This window comes from Pelodiscus sinensis, chromosome 1 (genome assembly GCF_052426305.1).
Source record: "Pelodiscus sinensis isolate ZL-2025 chromosome 1, ASM5242630v1, whole genome shotgun sequence".
Classification (NCBI taxonomy): domain Eukaryota; kingdom Metazoa; phylum Chordata; order Testudines; family Trionychidae; genus Pelodiscus; species Pelodiscus sinensis.
The window spans coordinates 63,208,207-63,232,328 of NC_143052.1; the positions used below are offsets into that span (position 1 = coordinate 63,208,207).

At 42.8% G+C, this 24,122-nt stretch overlaps 1 protein-coding gene across 7 annotated transcripts in view; it reads left to right on the forward strand.

Moving 5' to 3' along the window:
- The window catches only part of MSRB3 (methionine sulfoxide reductase B3), a 130,758-nt gene that overhangs the window by 72,069 nt on the left and 34,567 nt on the right, over positions 1-24,122 (forward strand). The window lies entirely within an intron of this gene.

Genomic DNA, 24,122 nt, shown 5'->3' on the forward strand with positions numbered 1-24,122 from the left:
GCTATTCTTTGAACTCTCACTGATTTAGCAACATCCTTTACCTACATGCATGTTGGAGATAGTCTTTCTGCACACATCCATTTCAAAATAGAAAGAAGTACTTCTAAGACTTTATTATTTCTGAATAACTCCATGTATAGACCGTGTTCTCATGGTAAAATAAGGCCTTGTTCCTCTTCAGTTTTGAAAATAGATTAAACTTTTATTCCAGAGTTTTTCAGGAATAGCTGGTGTAGTTTCAATTCACATTTACTTTAGTTCAAATTAATTAACTTTAAAGAATAGACAAGCCCTTAGGAATCACTCTTTCTATGTATTTGATGGGATGGGAAGAATGGAAATTATTTTTGAAGCACAAAAATCTACTCTGCTTTGAAGCTGACACAAAATCTGGAATATAGCTTTAAAAAAAATCTAATAGGTTCACTGTAAAGTCAAACTCTAGAAACTCTGTACAACACTGAAATAGAGGCAGATGTCAAAAAAGATTAATTTGAACTTAAACATTTAACATAAAAGAGTGCTGTAAAATTCATGTATGGATGATCAATATTTATCATTTAAATATTTATAACATCTGTACAGGACACACATTTTCATGCTTATGACTAAACATTTTGTCTGAGAAACTTCATACTAATTTTGTATCTTTTTCAAGGGCAAAATTTTGCCTCAAAGAACATGAAATTAACTTCATGCTGTAAATGTTCTTGTATGACAAAATGACTGTAGTTTACTTTATATCATGGTCTTATGGATTCAAATAATTTAGAAAAAAATCTACTGTAAGACACACTTAAAGAATATAGTATTTGTCCTACTGTTCTCTCAGAATTTGTCATTGGTCAGATTAACCCATGTGAGACAAAGCTGAGAATATAGCCTAACTTTGTGTAAGGAATCCTTCCTTCCTTCCTTGCTATTAATAAACCGTAGAGAGGCCCCATTGTGCTAGGAGCTTGGTTGGAAATTAAGGTGGCATTTTGGAACAAAATTCAAGAAGTTCATATTCTCCATTGTTACACAGCAATAGTCCACTGCGAACAGTAAACTAGATCTGATTAATGTGCAGACTTGTATCAATATATCTGATGCAGAACAATTAAATTAAGGGAAATGTCAATGTTGATGAAATGATGCTTAGTATGTATATAACATTTGCAATATATAGATCTCAAAGCACATGGCTAACTATTGTTATCACCACTTTACTAATAGGGATACAAAGTCATTTAGAGCATCAGGCATCATTACTTTAATTGTAAGTGTGTAGTGACCAGGTGACTAATGGGAAAGCGAGACATGCATGCATGTCTGCTGGTACCCAGGGAGAGTTGTAATGTTCTGTATGGAATGGATTGTCAAATATAAGAATTGTGTACATGGTTCTTTTTCACTCTGTATAATGTGTATATTTCAGGTGATCATTGCACACCCTTTGTGGGTAGCAGTAAAATACCCCAAAAGAACCTTAGGCTGTGTCTACCTTGGCATGATTTTGCAAAAACATGCTTCCTGTCTACACTGGCGGGGAGTTCTTGCGCAAGAACACTGACGTTCTAATGTGTGAAATCAGTGCTTCTTGCGCAAGAACTAGGATGCTCCCGCTCAGGAATAAGCTCTCTTGAGCAACTGATCTTGCGCAAGAGGCCAGTGTAGACAGGCAACATGAATTTCTTGCGCAAGAAAGCCCGATGGCTAAAATGGCCATCGGAGCTTTCTTGCGCAAGAGAGCATCTACACTGGCACAGATGCTTTTGTGCAAAAGCACATCTCTTGCGCAAAAACACATTCCAGTGTAGACGCTCTCTTGCGCAAATACTTTAACGCAAAAACTCTTGCGTTAAAAGTATTTGCGCAAAATCTTGCCAATGTAGACGTAGCCAGTGTGTGTTGGTATCACTAATGAGAGCTTCTTTTTTAAAACGTTTAGTTACAATGTAGTTGTTCCACTGGTTGGTTTTTCTGTCTCTTTTTTTTTTCATCTGGGAATTTGCTGCCTCCATGTCTTCTCCTGGAACTGCAACTCAAGAGTTCAAATGTCACATTAGCAGGAACATGCCTAATTTAATTAAAAAGAGGTAGAAGTTCTGGTGCAAAAAATCAGTGAGCACTTTCTCCTCTTGCTTCTGTAACTCTTCTGGTATCATTGGCAGCACTGAGGGCTGGGTTTAGATGTTAAACCTAACGAACACCACCTGCTGTGACCCGCTCCTACAAACCTGAGGGAAACAGGAAAAACCTCTCTGAACATCTTTAACAGGCAATATGTCCCTACTTACAAGCATGGAGTTTGTAGATAAATCAAGGATTTAAGGGGACACAGCATTAACATGGGAAAATGCAATTATACAACATATAAAAATACTACTAATAAAGTATAACACCTACCTTGCAGTATATCTGGCAGAAGTCTTTTAACTGAGAAGACACATCCTCAGAGTTTGGGAATGCATTCAGGGCAGCTGGTCTCCAGCTCCTAGGGTGAGTGCTGCATGGTCTGGCCTTGAGACTCCAACACCTAGCACTGCTCTGGTGATACTATATTTATGGAGGTCTTCAACGGAGTTCACTCAGGTTTGCTGCTGCCTTCTGCAGTTTCAGCAAAGAGCCACCTTTGTGCTTCCTGTTGACACAAACTCATCTCTGTGTTTGTTAACTCTCACTATGCAGTTACCTCTATGTCATCTCTTTCCACACTCTACAAGGTGGGGCACTGCATGTAGGGCTGTAAAGCAAAGTCCCTAGTATAATGTAGGAATACCTTACTCCTCCTTCCGTGTCTGTTCAGTCCCACCGCCCTACCAGTTCAGAGTGTGCACAGTTCTGTTCATTCTCTAAAGTGTCACTGCAGGATTTCTGGGTAAATGGCTCATGCAAATAAGCTATCTCTGTAGCTATTCTACCCCCTATTCACTAGGAGATGGTAGTAAGGATGTCTTTCCCTACGGAGCTTCTCTTCATGTGGAATTATGAGTAAACCTCTTCAGAAGCAGCTTTGACCGCCTTTCCTTTCTGTTCACCTACTTCTAAACATAAGTTGGAGAAACCTCAGGAGGTTCTGATCACAGGTCTTACTTTCAGGGATTGAACTTTGAAAGAAAATTTTGCAGAAGGTAGAAGATGAGGTATGTCACTGCTTGGGGATACTGGGTATAAGGTGCATATGATAGTGATGGTAATGGTAAGGGGGAATGGGACAAAAGGAAGGAATCAAACAAAACGTATAACTTCATTTGCAGTCCAGTGGCATAATGTCAAGAAACCATTTTCCTCATGCAGCCCAGACATAGGCTAAAGTTAAGAATGTGGAAACCTTGCAAAATGAGAGAAGTGCACGTGCTATGCATCTGAAACAGAGACTTGCAGTAGCTGAATACTCAAACATACAGTACTCAAGCTTGCACTGTGTTGCATTTAGTTCTGTTGCTTTTGCGGATGCAAGTTAACCTGACTTGGTGGGATGCTTTTTCCTCTAAAAATGGAAATGTTTCTCTTGAACAAGTAGAACATCTCCAAAGACAATTTCTTTCCTGTCTCCCTTCTGGATTTATTTACTTATTTTGATACAAAATATACAATATATTTATCTGTCACTCCTTTCACAGATATTTTGAAAAACAATGCTGTTAAAGTCTGCAGCATACCTACGCCAGTCACCAACAAAACTCATTTTTCATCTAAAGCATATCCCAAAAGGCTAAAATCAAAATATAGACCAAACAATCAAACACTTTATCAATTCCTAGGAAAATTATTTTAGGAATGTTTAATAGGTTTAGACTTAATTTAAAGACAGGAAAGTAAACTCAGAATATTTATAATATGCTGAGGAATGCTCACAAGCTGGGACAAAATATTTGGACACATCCAATAAAGGAATGAAAGAGCTAAATACTGTCCTGACTATTGATAACTAAAGTTGATCATCCATACTCTCTTATTTCTGTTTACCACAGAGGAGGAGAAGAGTTGGTCAGATACGGTAGTTCAATATATATTGCAATATCTGGACTTATGGTCACTCCTTAGTCTTTAGTTTAAACACAGTCTTACAGACTTGCCTATTTGCTTAAAACTTTTAAGGGGCAAATTAACAACATTAGAAAACTTCATTTGTCTCCTGATTCATTTTATTGTTGGGTTGGTCATTACAGGAAGTCTCTGAGTTTGCCACCTTTATTCTGCACATATAGTTCATAATGGACCTTGGCTAGGTATACTTGCCTTCTACCACTGCTGTTTTGCTTCTTGTCTCTCTTAGCATTTCAAAGAGAGTACCTTTCAACTGGTGTCAGCTAGATCCTTGGATCTGGGCTCTATAGTACAGCAGTCTTGTACATATGTACATCCTTATTAATGCAATTATCTAGCCCAATATGAAGTGTGATCTGTTTTGTATTTTCTCTACAGTAGATAAATAACACTACTTTTTATGATCTCCTCAGAGTTTCAGATCATTCCCTTCTTTCTGCATATCTAAATTTTTAGTACTGTAATCTAATTCCAAGATTACCAAAGAGCTAATAATTTCAGTGAACTAGAAAACACACTACATTAGCCACTTTTGTTCTAAGAAATGACAACAAAGCACCATGTTGCAGCATTTAAAAATCTGTGTGTTTTAAAGGGCTTTGCCTAAGAAACTAAGAATTCAGTGTCTTCGCTGACACTGTATTATTTTTCTTTCTCTTCCACTTATTTTAAAAATTGCTTCTTTTTTCAAATGACTTGTCTTGCTCAGACAGTAGCTTTCACATATATTTAAGTTGGTCTTGTAATGGAAATAAAATGTGTCAACTTTATCTGGAAGAATAATTTGTACAGTACTGTTCTACATAATAATTATTACAAGGCACCTTCTTTCCTCTTTTTGCTTTCATTTTACACAGTTAAAAAGGGTTGCCATTAGAAATAATTTGGCAGGTAAATGTTGGTTTAGAGGTGAAGTAAATACTCACGCTTTGCTTACATGTAACTCTTGAGTTTTGGTGATGTGTTTGGAGATCAGGATGCTTGATGATATTACAATAGAACAGCAAAGTAGGCTGTCTCAGGGTCGGGTTTTTTTTGGTCAGAAATGAAATTAAATTCAGAAAGCTTGGCCTGTGAGGAAATTACTTTGTCAGACGTTAAGTTCTTCTTTCAAGGAAACCTCATTCATCAGCAGAACATCTTGAGTGCTGTATATTCTTTAAAAAAATGTGATAGCTTGTTAAGGACTGACATTCATTGTGCAATTTTAAATTGAGTGAAGCAACGTAAATATTCTGCAAAAGCTGATCTTGCTGTAGTCTTGTTCAGTGAGCAAGTCAAAAGAGACTTTGTGCTTATGTTCCTGAAATATTGGATATTTAACGAAAACTTGTATTTCTTGCTTTACTAGTGAAAATGAATCTGGTTGTCTCATTCTGGTGCCTACAGCATTTTGGCACAGTTCAGTTTATTTGGCAAAAAAAAGCCCCAAGAATATGCTCAAGAGAAGCCCTAGGAATGGGACCAGAGAAGTGTTTGGCATCAAAATTGCAGTGCAATTGCTGAGTAGTATGAGTAGGCTTGTACAACACCTCCCTACATAGCTCAAGTCAGTATTATAAATCCATCACTTTCTTCAGTACTATGCTCATTAACAATTCAAAATGGGAAGTAAAATAAAATTGCCATTCTGTTTTTGTTTTGTATGGAAACTTCTTTTGAGTTGTGTCCTTATGGGTTCGCCACAGTAGGTACACGAGCATCCCTGCACTGCTAATCGAGCAACTTCTGATGTCTGTTTGGCCGGCACATGCCATACCACATAGGGGCGAACCTAGCCCCTTCTATCTCCCCACTCCCTGCACATTCCTTCTCATTTCTCCCCCCATCCCACTCCCCCCCCCCCCAGGCTAGAGACACAAGCTATTAGCAGTCTGTTTGTGGATTGTTCTCTCGCTGTGTCTCTCCTTTAGTATTTCAATAGCTAATTAATCCCCATTTTCTCTGAGCTGTAGATTCTCTTTATTGTTTTCTCAAAAAAAAAAAAAGACTTTTATTTCCCCTTTGACTAGAACCCGTCTCTTCCTCCGCACTCTGCAGAGCATGTCTAGTACACCTGGTTACCTGGTTTCTCAACAACGAGTAGTCCTGTGGCATCTTAGAGACTAACAAAAATATATAGGATCATGAGCTTTCATGGGTAAGACCCAAAGCTCATTATTCTATATATTTTTGTTAGTCTCTAAGGTTCTGCAGGACTACTCGTTTTTAAAGTTACAGACTAACACGGCTACCCCTCTGAGACTTTTTAACATGCACAGGTTTCAAGAAGTGTCTCTCATGTAAAGAAGTCAACCCTGTAGCTGCACAGATAGACATTGTGGCTGTATCTGCTGCCTCTGGGAAGACCACATTCCTCCAAAGTGTGGTCTCTGCCAACAACTCAAACATAGGTCTTAGAAGGACAGAAGCTGAGACAAAATCTTATCCTGACAGAAGCAGCTCTTCAGCCTTCTCTGGATCTGCACCAAGAGTAACCCATGTGACACAAATCTTTCCCACAGCCCTTGAAATCTAGGGACTGACGGTTTAAGAGAGAAAGCTGCAGATCCCATCTGTAAGGTTTCTAAAAAGAGAGCGGTGCTCCCCAAGAGTGAGCCCTGAACCAGCTAAAAAAGATTGCCAGCATGCTCAGTATTATCGCAGTGAGACCATCCAGACATGGCTCATGAGGGTCAGGAGCAGCAGCTACCATTGAGGCTAGCAGTAGTCTCAGTGAGTGATGCAGAGCAAGGAGGAGGAGGAACGTGAAGAGTTCCCTAAGAACGTAGGCACTGAACCAATGGTACTAGGAGAGTAGGACAAAGAAAGAGAATGAACCACCACTGAGAAGATGTGACCAGCATGAGCAGTTCCATCAACACCAAGGGTATGTCTACGCTAGCCCCCTAGTTCGAACTAGGCTGGCTAATGTAGGCATTCAAACTTGCAAATGAAGCCCAGGATTTAAATATGTATGTTCCCGTGTGGTCGCCATTTTTAAATCCCCTTTGTTCGAACTGACTACCCGCGGCTACACACGGCAGTCAGAAGTTAATCTGAACTAAGTCTTTAGTTCCGATTAACTGTTACTCCTCCTGCAACAGTTAATTCTAACTAAGGACTTATTTTATTATACTTTTGCCATTAATTGTTACATTTTACTGGACTGTACAGCTGAGTGATATGAAATAGTTCAATATTCTCTGCAAAGTCATAATTTTCCCATTTCTGCTCATTCTACAGAATATCATCCCAATCTTCTTGCTCAGATAAGATTTTATAACGTTGCCCATTCCAGTTGAGTCTCATGCTGAACTAAGCTAGATGGGAGGATCTGAATGTTCATTCTTCTCTCATGAATTTCTTGATACATAATAGCCATCTTTCCCTCTTTTGATTTTAATTGACACATGAGCTTGTTTTCCAAGAGAATGTTGTAGAAACCTTCATGTCTTCTATTTCAACTTTTGTAGTCATAAATCTGAATAACAAAAGGATAAGAGTTTTGGCCGTCTAGATTCACACCAAAAAAGTGAGGAGAGATAAAGAAAGAGGAATAGAGTTATAAAATCTTATCTGAGCAAGAAGATTAGGATGATTTTCTGTAGAATGAGCAGAAATGGGAAAATTATGACTTTGAAGAGAATATTGAACTATTTCATATCACTCAGCTGTAAAGTCTAGTAAAATGTAATGGATAATGGCAAAAGTATAATAAAGTATTTTTATTTCATTCTAATGACTATCCTGAATTAGTGCTGTAAATATGACTAGAAAGAAATTATAGGCGAGACCTGTCATCTTTTAATCCACTTGAAATTGTCATCTTTGTTAACAAACTGAATTTAGTTTTTATAGCAGCAAGAATACGAAGAAAACTGCAACCTGTTTAATTAAACTGCAGTGTTCAGCGATCATCCTTAAAGTCTTTACAATAACTATTTTCAGGTAATTTATTATGTTGATCCCTATACAAAATAATGAACATTAGTTTGCCTTTTGCTGAATTAATTTAATGGCAAAACCACAGTGATTAGGAATTAATCTGAGAGAGGTTTGTATCATAGCATTGAGACTTCCTCTGTAGGGGTGTGTCTAGACTACAGAGTTTTGTCGACAAAAGTGGACTTTTGTCGACAAAACTATACCTGCGTCCACACTACCGCTGAGTTCTGTCGACATAACGTCGACAGAACTCAGCAGTTTTGTCGACGCTGGTAAACCTCATTTTACGAAGCATAACACCTTCTGTCGACAGAGTTTCTGTCGACAGAAGGTGTTATTGAATGGAAACTGTCCTTTGCGTCCAGACTACCATGTCGACAAAAGCAGCTTGCTTTGTCGACAGAACTCAATGTAGTCTGGATGCGCTTTGTCGACAGAAGTTTTGTCGACAGTATCTGTCGACAAAACTTCTGTCAACAGAAGCCTGTAGTCTAGACGTACCCTAGGATTGGCAAATAAACATGTCAGACACCCACATCTGCTTGAATTGGAAGACAGGTGTCACAACCTCATTAAGGTCCAATTTGGATGGCTATTGTAAAACAAAACTTGCAATTACTTTTACCTGAGTAGTGACTATATCATCAAGCTGGAAGGAAGATGACAGTAAGTTAATTAAAATGGTCAGAACCATTCCCATGTATTCTGCATTTTCTAAGTCATTTTGCTCTGCAAGGCAAGGATAGCAGATGAGAGCATAAATCTCATTCCCATCCTGTGTCTGGATTATATTGCCTCCTTATTTTGTATATTTCTGTCACATTCCCTTTATTGATCTCCTCTCCAAACTAAGTAGTCTCAGTCTTTTCACTAGTAACTCCTTATGTTTACAGGTGTCTGGCCAAAGCAGGGGCGATGTTCACTTTTGAAACCTAGTCATAAAACTCTAGCAGGCTCCTGGATACATGTATAATATCCATTTCCTTCTCTGAACAAGGTTCACATGAAAACTACAGTATTCATATTCTGAATATGAGATCAGTTGGAATAAACAATCTGTCTCATCTGCCATCTATTTGAGCTTGTTTCTATCACAATGGTATCTAAGTGCTTTCTTTATTTGGCTCATTCTCCAGATACTCCTATTACTGACCCCTTCACACAGTCTCTTCCTCTTGAGATAGCAAATAAATGGTAGGTTCCATAGCAGTCATTGCTGGGTCAACGTGAGTGTTTGTGCAGGTACAGGTGATCAGGGGGGTAGTCCCAGGAGTGAAAATAACTTAAATTTCTTTCAGGTACTATTGTATTGCACCCTCCCACCCCTTAGGGCACTGGTCACCAACCAGTAGATCTGGGTCTACAAATAGATTTTGGAACCTCTGACAGGTGATCCTGACTGGTTTGGCCAGGAAGCTGTCAAGCACTGGCACTTCAGCTGCCCCTCCATCCACTGTCACGCTGCTCTGCCCTCTGCCTTGGAGCTGCCCCCATGGGAGCCTCCTGCTTGCTGTGCAGGATCTGGGAGGAAGAAGGGGAGGGAGTACTGATATCAGGGTGTCCCTCATCCCCCCACTACTATACCCTAAATCCATGCAGAGAGAAGGGGATGGAGGGAGCTTGGCAATGCAAATCTGTCACACACACACAGTGTGTGTCTCTGTCATTCTTACAAACACACACTGTCCTTCATTCTCGTGTCCCGACCCAACACATATGTGGGGGGTTGTTGTTACTACTTTTACTGCTTGCAAAGTGTGTAATTTTTGTTTTTTGGCTGTTCCCGCCCTAAATCTCCTCCTATACTCAACCTCCTGCCTCTGACGTGAGTCCTCCTGCACACAAACTCCTTCTCAGAACTTGCATCCTGAAACTCCTGGACCCCAGTCTCCCACCCTGGGCTAAGCCCGAAGCCCCTCTCACACTCCAAACTCCTTGCCTCAAGATCCGAGCCTGCACCCAACCCCATACTCTGGACTGGTGAAAGTGAGTGAGGGTGGGTGGAGTGAGCAAGGTGAGGCTTCGGAGAAGGGGTGGAGCAGGGGCAGGGCCTCAAAGAAGGGGCAGGAAGGAAGTGGGGCAAGGGTATTTGGGTTTGAGGTAGAACTTACATTGCACTTACATTGAAAACGTGATCTTGTGTTTAAAGATGTTGGAGACCACTGCCTTAGAGTATGGGTGGGCTCAGGGCAGGGGTTGGGATGTGCAGGGCTCAGGGCAGGAGGCTGGAGGTGTGGGGGGCTCAGTGCAGGGCAGATGTGTGAAGGGAGGAGTGTAGGAGGTGGGCCTCAGGATTGGGACAGTCGCAGTGGGTTACCTGGTCCCTGCTCTGCCTTGCCCTGCTCCTGTGCCCAGGCAAAGGGAGCAGTGGCTATGGAAGTGCCCCAGGACTACTCATTGTTTTTAAAGTTACAGACTAATACAGCTACCCCTCTGAGACTTCCTCTTTAATTTTAAGAGGAAATTCTGTTTATCCACTCGCAGTCATTCTTATCCCCAAAGCGACTCGTGTTACAACCCTCTTTTTTTTGTATCCTGGAATTATTAGTAAAATTGTAAAATGTGGTGAAGTCCAGAAAATGCATTTTTTTTTCCCCCTAATGATACCATTTAACCCGAGCAAAAACATTACTTGTTGATAACCATACACTCTCGGGCTGGAGGGAAATTGTCTGTCTGTCTTTCAGGAGGTGGTAGGGGTGGAATAGAAGTAATGAGAACGAAAAGAAAATGTGTTGTAAGTGTACAAAAATTAGCCATTGTCAACCCCTAAATAATAGGCTGGTCTCAGAATTTGGGTAAAAATTACCAAATACAGGCAGTCACCGACTTACGCGGATCCGACTTGCGTCAGATCTGCACTTACGAACGGGGCTTTTCTCGCCCCGGAGCTCGCGGGTGGCGGGACCACCCAGAGCGCAGCGGTCCCGCCACCGCGTCCTCCAGGGCGAGAAAAGCTGCTCCAGTTCTCCCTGGTGTGCTGGGGGGGGACTCCCCAGCACAGCAGGGAGACCCGAGCAAAGCCACACAGGCGGCGGGACCCCGCTGCCCGTGTGGCTTTGCTCCTTTGCCCCGGAGCAAAGCCGCAGAGGCGGCGGGGTCCCACGCCTCTGCGGCTTTGCTAATGTCTCCCTGCTGTGTACAAAGGAGGCACAGGAGCAAAGCCGCAGAGGCGGAGGACCCCGCCGCCTGTGCGGCTTTGCTCCAGGGCAAAGGGAGACAGGAGCAAAGCCGCAGAGGCGGCGGGACCTCTGTGCCTCTGCGGCTTTGCTCGGGTCTCCCTGGTCTGCTGGGAGGGGAGGGGAGGGGGCGCAGCTAGTGTGCCCCCCCCCCCAGCAGACCAGGCTTTTGTTGCGGGATGCCTGGGGTAGAGCAGCTGGGGTGCTGCCGGGTGGGTCCTGCAGGGACCTACCCGGCAGCGCCCCAGCTGTTCTGTCCCAGGAGTCCAGATTCAGCCGCTGTTGAAACTGATCAGCGGCTGATTCCAGGAAGCCGGGGGGCAGAGCAACTCTGCCTAGGGCTTCCTGTAGTCAGCCTCTGATCAGTTTCAGCAGCGGCTGAATCTGGAGCCAGTTCCGACTTACATACAAATTCAACTTAAGAACAAGCCTATAGTCCCTATCTTGTACGTAACCCGGGGACTGCCTGTATTCTTAATCTTTAAACAGATTTTGCTGCTTTTAAATTGCTATTCATGAACACCTCAGCATTGTTACAATCACTTAGTATATGCTTATCGTGGTAACTGCACTATATTTATGGGACATTTTAAGGACTTTAAAATAAAACCACAAAGATGCATTTTAAATATTATTTAAAATGTTCTATTTATCTTTTATATGGATTTGAAAGTGGGGTTCAGAGAACAGAACTCCCTTTTAAATAATTTAGGAAGTATTTCCCATTTATAATCCTATTTTTTTAAATGCGCATCTAAGAGGTTCCAATTAAGTCAATAGTTTTTTCTGTTACGTGACCAGTTTTTAAGGGATTTAAAAAGTTACCCACTCATTTTAAGTTTAAAACTGATTTCCAAGAATGATGGGAAAAATATGGTAGTGAATAATGTGACCTACCGATAAAACATTGGATTGCAGGTACTGAGAAACTAGTTTAAATGTGGCATAGGGGAAGTATAGATTTTCCTGAAATTATTCGCACCAATTATTGAAGGCAGGGAATCTTAACAGGATTGAGAGAATTAAACTTTACACCATGCTTTAGAATGTCAGTTAAAACAGTCTGTAGCAAATTAAAGTTACATTGGCCATTGCAGTTAATTGGGTCCACTGAAGCGAAAATTCTAAGAACTGTCGTCTTTAGACATATTCCTATTTTCTTAATTTTCTGCACTTCTTAGATTCTTCTCTTGCCTCACAACTGTAGCATGTTCCCAATGGACCATGACCTTTATTCCTTCATAAAAGCTTCTACATGGGCTGCAGTTTTAGCATGTTCAAGAATAGCATGCCTTGGAAACCTATGGATCTAGCTGCTTTTGCTCTATTGAGTCCAAGTATCACAATGAAAGATGCCCTACTATTAAAGACCCTGAAACAGAATGAACGGTGAATGGAATTGTAATCTTAACTTCTAATTCCCTTGCTATAGCCTCTGTTTTTGCTTTAATATTATGCTGACATTAGCACATTGATGGACTTAAGGGGGGGGACTAAGGGCAGGAGGATGGGGATGTGGGAGGTGCAGGGTCAGCAGCGGGGGGGGGCGAGAAGGGGTTCTGGGCAGGGAACTCTGTGTGTGTGTAGGGGGGTGCATAGGGAGAGTGTGGGGGGGCAAAGCCCCCTGCCCCTGAGATTCATACCCAGGGCTGCTTGCTCGTCCCCTTCCTGTTCCTGTGCTTCCCAGCCAGAGTGAGGAATGCAGCAAACTGTACACTTTCTCCTCATACATGATGACAGGGAATGGCCAGCAATGTCCCCATATGAATCTGTGGGGGGAGCTTCAGTCCCCCCCTTCCCTAAAGGGTGCCTGGAGTGGGAGGCTCTGGGCTGGGGTAGATAGGGAGGGGGTAATGCATCCCTAGTCAGCCCCTTTCACCTACCTGGTGATTCTGTCTCTGCTTCTCAGAAAATCATCCAAAAAAATCCCATTCCTGGCACATCCCCTTTTCCTGTCACAACCAAACCCTGGCCTTGCTTTAAGTTGTAATAAGAGGAAGCTGTATACCGAATTGGTGGTCCTAGCTTGTATGGTTTAAGAGTTCTTGAACAGACAGACAAACTCTCTCAAATATATAGTAGAAGATAAGCGCTTGTGCTCTTTGATGTTTCCTCCCACAATGGGGAGTTTGTGCCCAAGAACCTAAGCCAGGAAAATGGAACAATGAGGAGTGTCTTTACAGCATGATTCCCACCCCTACTTTTTCTGAGGCATTTCAGCTTGGAGGATGTGGTAGGGAAGTGGGTGTATAAGGCTCTCTGGGTTACATCCCATCTGCTCCCTTTCCCAACCCAGAGGGCTAGCCTATGTGTTAAGGCAGTGGTCTCCAACCTTTTTAAGCACTTTTTGAATTTAAGTGCAATCCAAGATCTACCTCAAATATAAATACCCTTGTCTCGCCTCCTTCCCTCCCCTTCTCCAAGGCCCCGCCCCTTCTCATTCCATCCTCCCTCTCTTGTCCATCCTCACTGACTTTCATCAGGTTGAGGCAGAGGGTTGGGGTTCAGGCTCTGGTTTTGAATTAAGGGATCTGAAGTGTGAGGGGGCTCTGAGATGACTTTGGGGCAGGCAGGCGGATGTAGGAAGTGGTTCTAGGTGCAGGCTCTGGGAGGGTGTTTGGGTACGGGGTGCTCGGGGCTGGGGAAGGAGTTTGGGGTGCAGGAGGGGGTTCATGACTGGGGGAGGGTTTCGGGAAGTGGGCTCCAGCTGGGCACTGCTTACTTCAGGTGGCTCCTGGTTGGTTGCGCAGTGCAGCTAAGGCAGGCTCACCCCTGCTTTGGCCCTGCACCTCTCCCAACAGCAGCCAGCAAACTCCAACCCAAGTCCTGTTGTGCCCCCTCTCTGCTTTGTGGAGAAAGGATACAGAGTGGGAGGGAGCAGCTTGACATCAGCGCCCCTCCTCTGTCTCTCCTGCCCTGCACAGAAAGCAGGAAGTTCCTGAGAGGTCAGCTCCAAGGCAAAGGGCAGGAGATGAGCAGCCATGGGGGGAGGGGCAGCTAAAGTGCTGGCACTTGGTAGCCTCTTGGCCAAACCAGTCAGGATCACCTGTCAGAGGCTCCAAGATCTACCAATAGATCCTGATCTACTGGTTGGTGACCACAGTGTTAAGTGTTCTGTGCACAACAGGCTCAGTCACATGAAGAGCTTGTCTCTCTATAGTCATTAGCTCCTGCCAAATGACTCTTCTGGGACCATACCTAGAAGGGAGTGAGGAGGTCAGTGGCTTCCATTCAAATGCTAATTGCTTTCAATGGGTTTCCTAAGGTCATCAAAGGAGGAAGAAAACCTGTGGCTTGTTCTGCAGTGAGAATAACTTCTTTCCCAACACCTCCCAAATTGAAGGAATTCCCAGGATACTCTGCAAATTGAAATGTATAGCATTATCTTTATCTTGTGCAGGACAAATCCTTGTAAAAAGAGAATTTAGCTCATAGAAGTGTGTGTTTATCTGCAAATAGCATCAACAATTCAGTGCTTAAATGAGTTGCTAGTATTCTTTACTAGTGCTAATGTGTTTCCTTGGCCTTTTGGCTAATAGAATGTATCTATTTCTCAATGTTTTCATGATTTATATGTGATTTCAGGGTTTATTTTCAAGTTGATATGAAAGGTGTATCAGTGAAGCCATTAATCAAACAGTCCTATAACTGGCAATACTGTTTTTTAAAAATATGTATCCCGTTACCCATTTTGTGACATTTCTGACAATGTGGGAAAGAACTTTATGGGATAATACCTGGGCTTTATTTTGAAAACAAAGTTCAGAAAACTTAATATGAATGTCTTTAGCAATGTCAATTGGGAAGTACGTTTTGCACTTGGCAATTAACCCTTTAACCAGCAAAAATGGGAGACTCACATTGCCTTAAAACTGTAGTTCAAAGGATGCTGTGTGCCATTAAGAATCAGTGGTGGCAAGCAAAGGCCATGGACATCTAGAGCTTCACCAAATTCAAATGGCCTAACCTGTCTTCAGTCCCATGACAGCTTCACCCTTACGGACAATGCAGCCCTCAAGCAACGTTGGAAGGAACATTTTGAGACTGTTTAATCATGAATATGAAGTCTCAGCTTCTAACACAGAGTTCATTCTTCAGCATTCAGTAATAGAACTTCTTACTTACCCCCATCCCTGCCTTCTGAGGAAGTTTTGGATATCATCAGACTAGGAACAACAAGGAACCAGACCCAGAAGGCATCCCTGTGGAGGTCTTCAAAGCTGGTAGAATAGCATTCATGCAAAAACTTCTGCAACATTTTGTTAGAATTTGGATTAATGAGGAATTCTACCCAATCTGAAGAATGTCAACATTTTTACCATTTTAAAGAAAATCAGTGTGTGTGCGTGTATGTGTGCACGTGGGGGTGGGGGCATTGCCCTCCTCTCCATTGCTGTGAAGATTCTTGCTCACTTCTTTTTGAACTATCTCCTCCCTCTTGTAAGACATCTTTCCAGAATCCTAATGTGGCTTGAGACCATAGGGCACCTTTCACCTGATTTTTGTTGATTCACAGACTCAAGAGAAGTGTAGAGAATGTCAGCCATTGTTTGTGGCATTTATTGACCTAACTATGGCCATTGATTCCATCAGTCATGAAGCATTATAGAAGAGACTGTCTAGATTCAGTTGTCCATTGACCAGGCCACATCATGATGGAACGATCTCTACCATCCACTGTATTGGGCTGGAGACCGATCGGTTCACCATCCATGCTGGTGTCAAACCGGGTTATTATGTATTGTACCAAACCATTTTTCTATTTATCTTGCTGTGCCCTAATACTTATTCATAACCACCTTTCTTTTGAAAGTGGGATTGAGTGCTGCAGGAATGGCTAACTCTTCCATTTGCAGTGTCTTCATACTAAAATTCATGCTAAAATTCACGCTATCAGTCACTATGATAGCTATCATTGGCCTTCATTATTTTGACAACAGTACTATCCTCAAGCACACCATGGCTGACTTGTAGCCCTCCCTAGATTTTTTTTTCAGGCACCTATCATAGCCTGGGGCTTTCCCTCAACATAGGGAAAGTTAAGGTGGTCCATCAGCTTGCCTTGCTTTCCTCCTCCTGCAGATTGTCACTAGTGGTGAATGCCTGGAAAAGGCTGAGCATTTCCCCTACCTTGATAGCCACTTCTACCATACATCCAATCTTGATGTGGCGATGGAACATAGGATCTGTTGTGTCATTCATCCTTTAGAAAGTTGCTCAGTCCTGTCTTTGATAAAGTTCTGCAAATGGATGCTAAGATCTTGGTCTACAATGCGGTAGTCATCCCCATTCTCCTTTTTGGTTGCGAGACATTAGAAACGTAAGATGGCTTTGTGATGATACCAAAGTGGCAACTCACAGTGCTGCCTTAGGAAGATTCTCTGTATTAGATGGGAAGACTATCACACCAATGCTCTCAAGCAAACAACATTTGTGTTGAGGTGAAGATTATGAAACATCAACTTCATTGGGCTGGTCACTGTGTGCGAATGGCTGATACTCATCTTTAGAAGCAAGTCCTCTTGTCTCAACTTAGTCATGGAAGGATGACCCACTACATGGCTCCCTGAAAATATATCTTAAAAAGGGAGGCATTGGTCCTATGCATTAGGAAGAGCTGATTGGCAACAGAGCAGATTGGCAAGGGTGTTACATCATTCATCAAGCTGGAGCTCATTTTGCAGAGAATTGCTTTGTTAAAGAGGTGGAGAAATGGCAGGAGAGGAAGGAAAGTATACAGCATCCAAGGCCAGCCACCTGTCACACATGTGGGAAAACCTGTAGAGTGCAGATTGAACTCCTCAGCCATCTTAAGTGTTATTAATGACTTTTCCCCCAGCGGACACCATCCTTGTATGACTAGCTAGCTGCTGCTGCCAAAAGCAGACTATATTTACAGAAACTTTTTGCCCTTATCACATTATTTCAGCATTATGGTTTATATACACAAGTGTATTCTAAAACTAATAGATGATGGGGGACTAGAGAAATAATGTGATAGCACTCATTTTTAAAAGCTTTCGGAAAGTGATGGCAACAGGACCGGTGCTGTGCTAATGCAGTCCTTATTGAAGTAAGTGTGAGTCTTTTCTTTGACTTCAGCTGGCTTTGGATCAGGCCCTAATAAAGATGAATGAAAAAAATGCAAATCCAAAGTAAGGTAAATAATGTTGTAACACAGACTGAGTAAAGGAGATGAATAGCCAAAACAAGGGCAGAACAAAGAAGGTGTACATTAAATAATGTATCTTGTTAACCTAATTTAAATATTTGGACTGGCTATTTGCCATGATTGTAACTTTTCTTTAGGAAAGTATATCCAAATGTTCCACTGGAGATGGGTGAGGTTAAAGAAGAGGCTTGTCTTTTCAGAGAGTGTGATATCCACAGCTCAAAAATCAGGCCATTTTTAATTAGATGCTTAATTCTAGGCATCTGCATTTGAATATGTTGGTCTTTGAATGCAGAATCTTCAGGGTCTGACTGTTTTTGTGTTTGTATGATGCTTAGCACAAGGGCTTCCAGATCCCAATTTGGTATTAGAATTAATAGATAATATATCTCTAAAAGATGGCTAGCTTGTTTCATGTCTTTCTAGAAAATTAGTTACAGCTTGTACACTATTGTGACATTTAAGACTTCAAATTTTTTTAGGAGGTGAGCAAGTATTTTCTAATTAAACCCACAGTTAAAGACTAAACTGATATTCTGAATATCGATACCAATATTGGAGCTGAAACATAAAAATGAGAACTGAAAAGTTGTGACTGTCCCCAGTATGCCACAGTTCACCCCCTGAGCATTTTGAAAGAGATGTAATCAATACAGTTATGCTTCAGGGATAAATAATCAGTAGAACTGTTTCCACATGGCTGCAGTTGGGTTGCTGGCCCTCAGGCGAAATGTGTCCTGGGTTAACAGAGTTTGCAAGGCCTGAACACCCCTTGTGTGTGTGTTCAGAGCACAGGAATGGAGGAGCTGCACGATTTGGGGTCCTCATATCTTTTTGAGCCTCACCTTTAAACTGGATTCTGATCTGCGAGTACCTACTGTGGGGTGTTTGTATGCTACTGCCTGTTTGGTGGGAACCAAGTCAGCTCTCTGAAACTGGTTATCCTAGTGGTTCACTTTTTTTCCTGCAGAGGTTTAGACTTCAGTTTATTTCTTTAGTGGCTGTATAGGAAGGAACCCTACTGAGAACACCCAGAGTGCCGTACAGTGACAGTGGGAGTGTGTGTAAAGTTGTTGGTATGTTTACGCTTCTTGGAAGGCTGCAAACATTTCAGGATTGACAGCGAACATCTTGGGGGCAATATCTGCCTTTTATATTTCTGCAGAGTTTTTGAGTTTAAGAAAAGCAGACCCTCTGCATAGGAGGTTAGAGTTGACCGCAGTCATAAAGCACATTTTTGCCTGTCCAACTGGAAGGCAACTTGATGGGAATATGAAGGGAAGGGGTAATTTGCTCACAATGAGTTAATTCTTGCATTCTGAGCCTGCCCATCAACATGACCTCAGTAAATGCAATGGGGCCAAATAATCTCCTCCCACATGCAAATCAGTAAAGAGTGGGATACAGGGGTTGGGGGAGGGGGAGGACAGAGCACTCCAGTCAAAGTTCTACCATTGCTACGGCCCCTCCTGGTTTTAACGGTTCCCCCCCCCCTGCTGTGGGAATGTATGTAGCCACTGACCTAATGGCCTTCGCCATGCCACACCCATGGCACCTGAAAAGCAGCTGGGCTCTCCACACTCAGCCTGCTTCCATGGCAGTGAAACATGCTGTGGTGCCCCACACTAGTGAGACTGTGGTAAGAATCAGAATAGGGTGTTGCTAGGTGAGCAAAGGGAGTCCAGGGGCGGGGTAGCGCAGAGAAACATGAGCGCTAAGGAAGCCCGAATGAACTGCAGAGTATTCTGATACCGAAGGAGGGGCCTTCTTAATTGGACTCTGAAATGGACAGGGATTCAACAGAGCTGTTGTAGAATGGTGGTGGCAGTGTGCTCATGCTTCTTGGTACAGCATGGCTCAGAATGTGCATAGCAATGTTCGACTTGTGCGAGAGTCTGAGCAACTTAGGCTTGGGGGTGTTGCAGTAATGAGAAAGGTGGGCCCGGATGAGGAGTTCAGGAGAGACAACCCAAAGCAGTAAGGTACATAGGCATTATTCCCAACAGGGGGAGACTTACAGGCAAGCAGATCCAGGAGAGAGGGGAAGTCAGGATGAAGTATGCTGCAAAGTACAGGCAGTCCCCGACTTACGCGGATCCGACTTATGTCGGATCCGCAGTTACGAACAGGGCTTTTCTCGCCCTGGAGGACACGGACTGCGCAGCTCCAGCCCCTCCGCGGCTTTGCAAAGCCTCGGGGGAAGCCGGCGGCGGGACAGCCCAGGTTTCTTATGGTCAAACCCAGAACCAAACTGTCGATTTGTGTTTAGATCCAGGCATCTGAATCTGAAGGCTTCCCAAAATCCAGAAGGGTTTGCATGTGAGGTCCTGTGTTGGGTCATTGTTAGCTATTAATTCTGATGAACCAAGAAGTAAATTACAAAGATTCTTATCGACAGCAACCTTTTAGCCAAACCCAAATGCATGGTTAGCTTATACCACCAAAATATGTTACAACTTCAGAGACTCATCAGTAGAGTTCCTGGGAGCAGAAGGCTTGTCTTGTCCTAATTTTCAATAATTAGTACCCAGGTATACCAAGTTAGATCTCCTTTGAGTGAGTTACCTCGTTGCTGCATCTTTGAAACATCTAAAAGGAAAAGATTTAAATGGCAGCCAAGTTGCTTTTGGCTTAGCAGGCTGTAAATACCAACAGTTGTGACCCTGTAAAATGGACTGCAAGTAATTTCAAGAATCCTACTGCACCTTCCAAAATGGTTCTATTGAGTCACTTGGGATAACTCCAGCAGCATGATGCTGCCAATATTACACCACTGATGTGAAAGTGAACTTCCACTTGCCTGCAGTGCTATATGAGAAAACAATTTAATCCTGTACCCCAGGGTTACTCAACTTTAGAAGTCCCGGGGGCCCAATGATACTCACAGCACATGCTGAGGGCCGCAATTTAAGAGTGGTTGCACATACATGCAAATATATGCAAATAGCTTCTTTCACCCAATGCCCTGGTGCTCCCAGTACCTCCTCCCTGAGGGCAAGAAACACTGACGCCCTGTACCTGTTTGTTCCAGCCAGCCTGTCCGCTTGCGTCTTTCAATGCTCATTCCACCTGGGAGACACCTCGCCGTTGCAGAGCGTGTTCCCAGTGGAGGCCATGTTCAAACAATCCTATCCGCGGGCTGCGTGTTGAGCCCACATAAACCCAAACTGCACTGCGGGCCGCGTGTTGAGTATCCTTGCTGTACCAGTTTAGTCAGCCCAATCGGCATGTGAGCATGTGCTTGTGAGTGCAGCAAAATCCCTACCTGCTGTGTCATATCTTCCAAGATATTTGTGATGATTCTAAATATTAGGTGAATTTTTTTGCCTAATTTTTCAATACAGGCAGTCCCCAGGTTACGTCAGTCCGACTTAAGTCAGACCCCTAGTTACGAACCTGGGGGGGGGCCCTTCCCCACTGTCGCCGCCTCTGGCGGTGCGGCGGGCGCTTCCCCCCAGCAGACCAGGGAAACGTGGAGCGGCTTTTCTCGCCGCGGAGGATGCGGGCGGCGGGACCGCGGTGCGTCTCGGAGGTCCCACCGCCCGCGTCCTCCGTGGCGAGAAAAGCCGCTCCGCGTCTCCCTGGTCTGCTGGGGGGGGGGGCCCAGCTAGTGCGCCCCCCCCCCAGCAGACCAGGCTTTTCTCGCCGACGCCTGGGGTAGAGCAGCTGGGGGGCTGCCGGGTTGGTCCCTGCAGCGCCGAGGTGCAGCGCTGCGGGGACCTACTCAGCAGCGCCCCAGCTGCTCTGTCCCAGGCGTCCAGATTCAGCCGCTCTTGAAACTGATCAGCGGCTGATTCCAGGAAGCCCGGGGCAGAGCAGCTCTGCCTCGGGCTTCCTGTAGTCAACCGCTGGTCAGTTTCAGCAGCGGCTGACTTGGGAACACCTGGGACAGAGCAGCTGGGGTGCTGCCAGATTGGTCCAGTAGTGCCGAAGAGCGGCGCTGCAGGACCAACCCAGCAGCACCCCAGCTCCTCTGCCCCAGGCGTGTCCGATTCAGCCTCTGCTGGTCAGTTTCAACAGCGGCTGAATCTGGATGTCAGTTCCGACTTACATACAAATTCAACTTAAGAACAAACCTATAGTCCCTATCTTGTACGTAACCTGGGGACTGCCTGTAGTTCCTTTAGCCCAGGGCTTAAGGCCCAGGGGCTGGATGCGACCCCCAGTTTGCCTGGATCTGGCCCCCGGGGCTCTCTCCCAACATTTGGGAGCCCGTGCTGGTGATCTAGTCCCTCCGCTGTTCCACCATGAGCTGGAGCACACAAAATCTACTAGCCCGGGCCCCCTATGCTCTGGTGTGTGAGAGGAACGTGGAGGGTGTCTTTCTCAGTCAGGGCCATGTCAGTGAGAGTTTGATCAAAGTTTTTTTGCTTTTCACTTGTTTGCTGTCCAACTGATTTTTCTGTGGTTCTGTGGGCCCCAGCCCTTAAAAGGTTCTCCACCCCTGCTTTAGCCAGTATTTTATATGTAACCCCAGCATTTTGAATTGGTTATAGTAATTATGCTGAATTGTCTCTTTTGGTAAAGTCTTTGTGAGGATCTCTTGGCAGCATTCCTTCTTTCTTTTGGGGTGGGGATAGAGCTCATTTGTCCCCTCACAGAATGAGCCATGGAACTCACCCCAAAGCGAAAGAATTCTCAGTGATCTATTTAGTCTATCTTGTGGTGGTCTCTTCATCCAATCAATTCCAGTCATATCCACAAATGCTTCACTTTGAGAGATTTCTGGCAGAATTTTTGCTAGGGAGGTATCAAATAAGTGATAGTATGTCTGATACATGAATTAATTTTGTTTCAGTGATTTCCAAACACATCACAAATGCACCGGGCACTGTTTATATAGGGTGTCAGCAGAGTTTACTTTAAAATAAATAGTCAAGTGAAGTACCGCACTGTCTTGAATGCAGTGCATGAATTTATATTGTATTAAGTCTTATTTTTTGTACTAGTACATAAGTGGTAACTGTACAGGTAAAAGACATAAGGGGGTGAATAAAGAAAAAGAGGGGTTCTTCAGTTGAACATGCTAAATACATTTGTCCATTTTTAATGGTGACATTTGCCAAAAGACCCAGCACTATGACTGTTTGCACAAGTTTTATGAATCTGTTTATTTTGTAGTTTAGTAAAACTATTACTCCATCTCAGCCACTAAAACAACCTCCTGTACATCTGAAACCTATTACATTTAGAATACCTCCTCAAGGAAGAATACATATAAATAGCTATGTAATGGGAATTTTTGTTCTTTTCTAAGTTTGAAGAGGTTTTTATAAATTGCTCAAACAGGCTTCTCTGTTGTTAGTTAACTGAGGATTCAGTTTTAATAAACCTCCTAAATAAAAATGATTGATTACCTTTTTGTTTTGCTATTTAAAAATTTGCTTACATTTCTCAGATAAACAAAAATAATCTTCCACAAGAAAACATGCAATAATAAGAAAACAAACCATGATAAAAAATGGTTTCCTTAAACTGCAGAACTCAAGGCTAGTGATGATAATGGGGTTGCACAGGCAACAGTGAGGTATAATTTGGCCTTCAGAAACTTTAAGTACTTTTGGTAATAATTGAAAAAGGAAAAAAAATCATAGCTTGGTCTTCATCTCCCAAAAGCTGAGTTATATCTGCTTATATCTAATGATCTTGTTTAGCCTGGTTTATTATTTGATTTTTCATTTGTAAGAAGGTAAACTGAACCAGTAATATGTATTTCTCAATAATTAAAAAGTAAATTTATAGATAGCATCAGATAAGTGGATATTGTTTTATTTAAATATTGTTTATATTGTGACATCAGACAAGTCTCTTTGTATAATATATAATTTATTACTTAATGGAAAATATGTTTATTTTAGGCATTTATAAAGTGCCAATCTATATAGGATTTAGGTACTGGTCACGTAGCTAACCATACAAAAGCAATATTATACAAAGTATTTTAATCTCTATTTCAAGAGTGATGAATACATAAAGTAGGAAATTGTCCCCACATGAGGACAGCTGAACCATAAATATGAATCCTTGGATCCATCCTAATTTTCATAACTTCAGGTTTTGTATTATTCATATAAATACAACACAGACTCCATTGGATCAATTTGACATCTATTTATAGTTCTCTGTTTATCCTTTGTAGAAGTCCTGGACAGGCAGTGGTGGATGGTTGCTTACACTGTTTTGCCAGTCTGTTATTCCTTTGGTGGGGGGGAGGTTCCTCCCTCAGAGGGGACAGAGTAATGTTAAACACCATTCAACCATTTGTTCTATCTCCAGAGATCACAGACAGGCATGCCAAGGGTGAGGGTGTGTTTTATCATGTGGATACTTGATCACTAGGAAATGAATTGAATCACCAAATTATTTTGCATAAGTCCTTTTAAACAAATGTAAATCAACCAACCAGTAATTGACAGGGATTAGGAAGAAACCTTATGGACATTTTTACACCTCTGAAGGATCTGGTACGAGACGGTGTTGTAGATAAGATTCTGGATTAAATGGAAAAACTTAAAGAACAACAAATAGACTAGCAGCACCTTAAAGACCAACAAAACGCATAGATAGTATCATGAGCTTTCGTGAGTACTTTCTTTCAGAAGTCATCTGAGAAATGGGTTGTACCCACGAAAGCTCATGATACCATCTACATGTTTTGTTAGTCTTTAAGGTGCGGCTAGACTATTCGTTGTTTTTTAAGTTTTTCTAGTTATATACTAACTCGGCTACCCCTCTGAAGCTTTTGGATTAAATGGATTACTCTTCTGATCCTGTATAGGCAGCACCTATGAAGTCTAGATTTATATTTT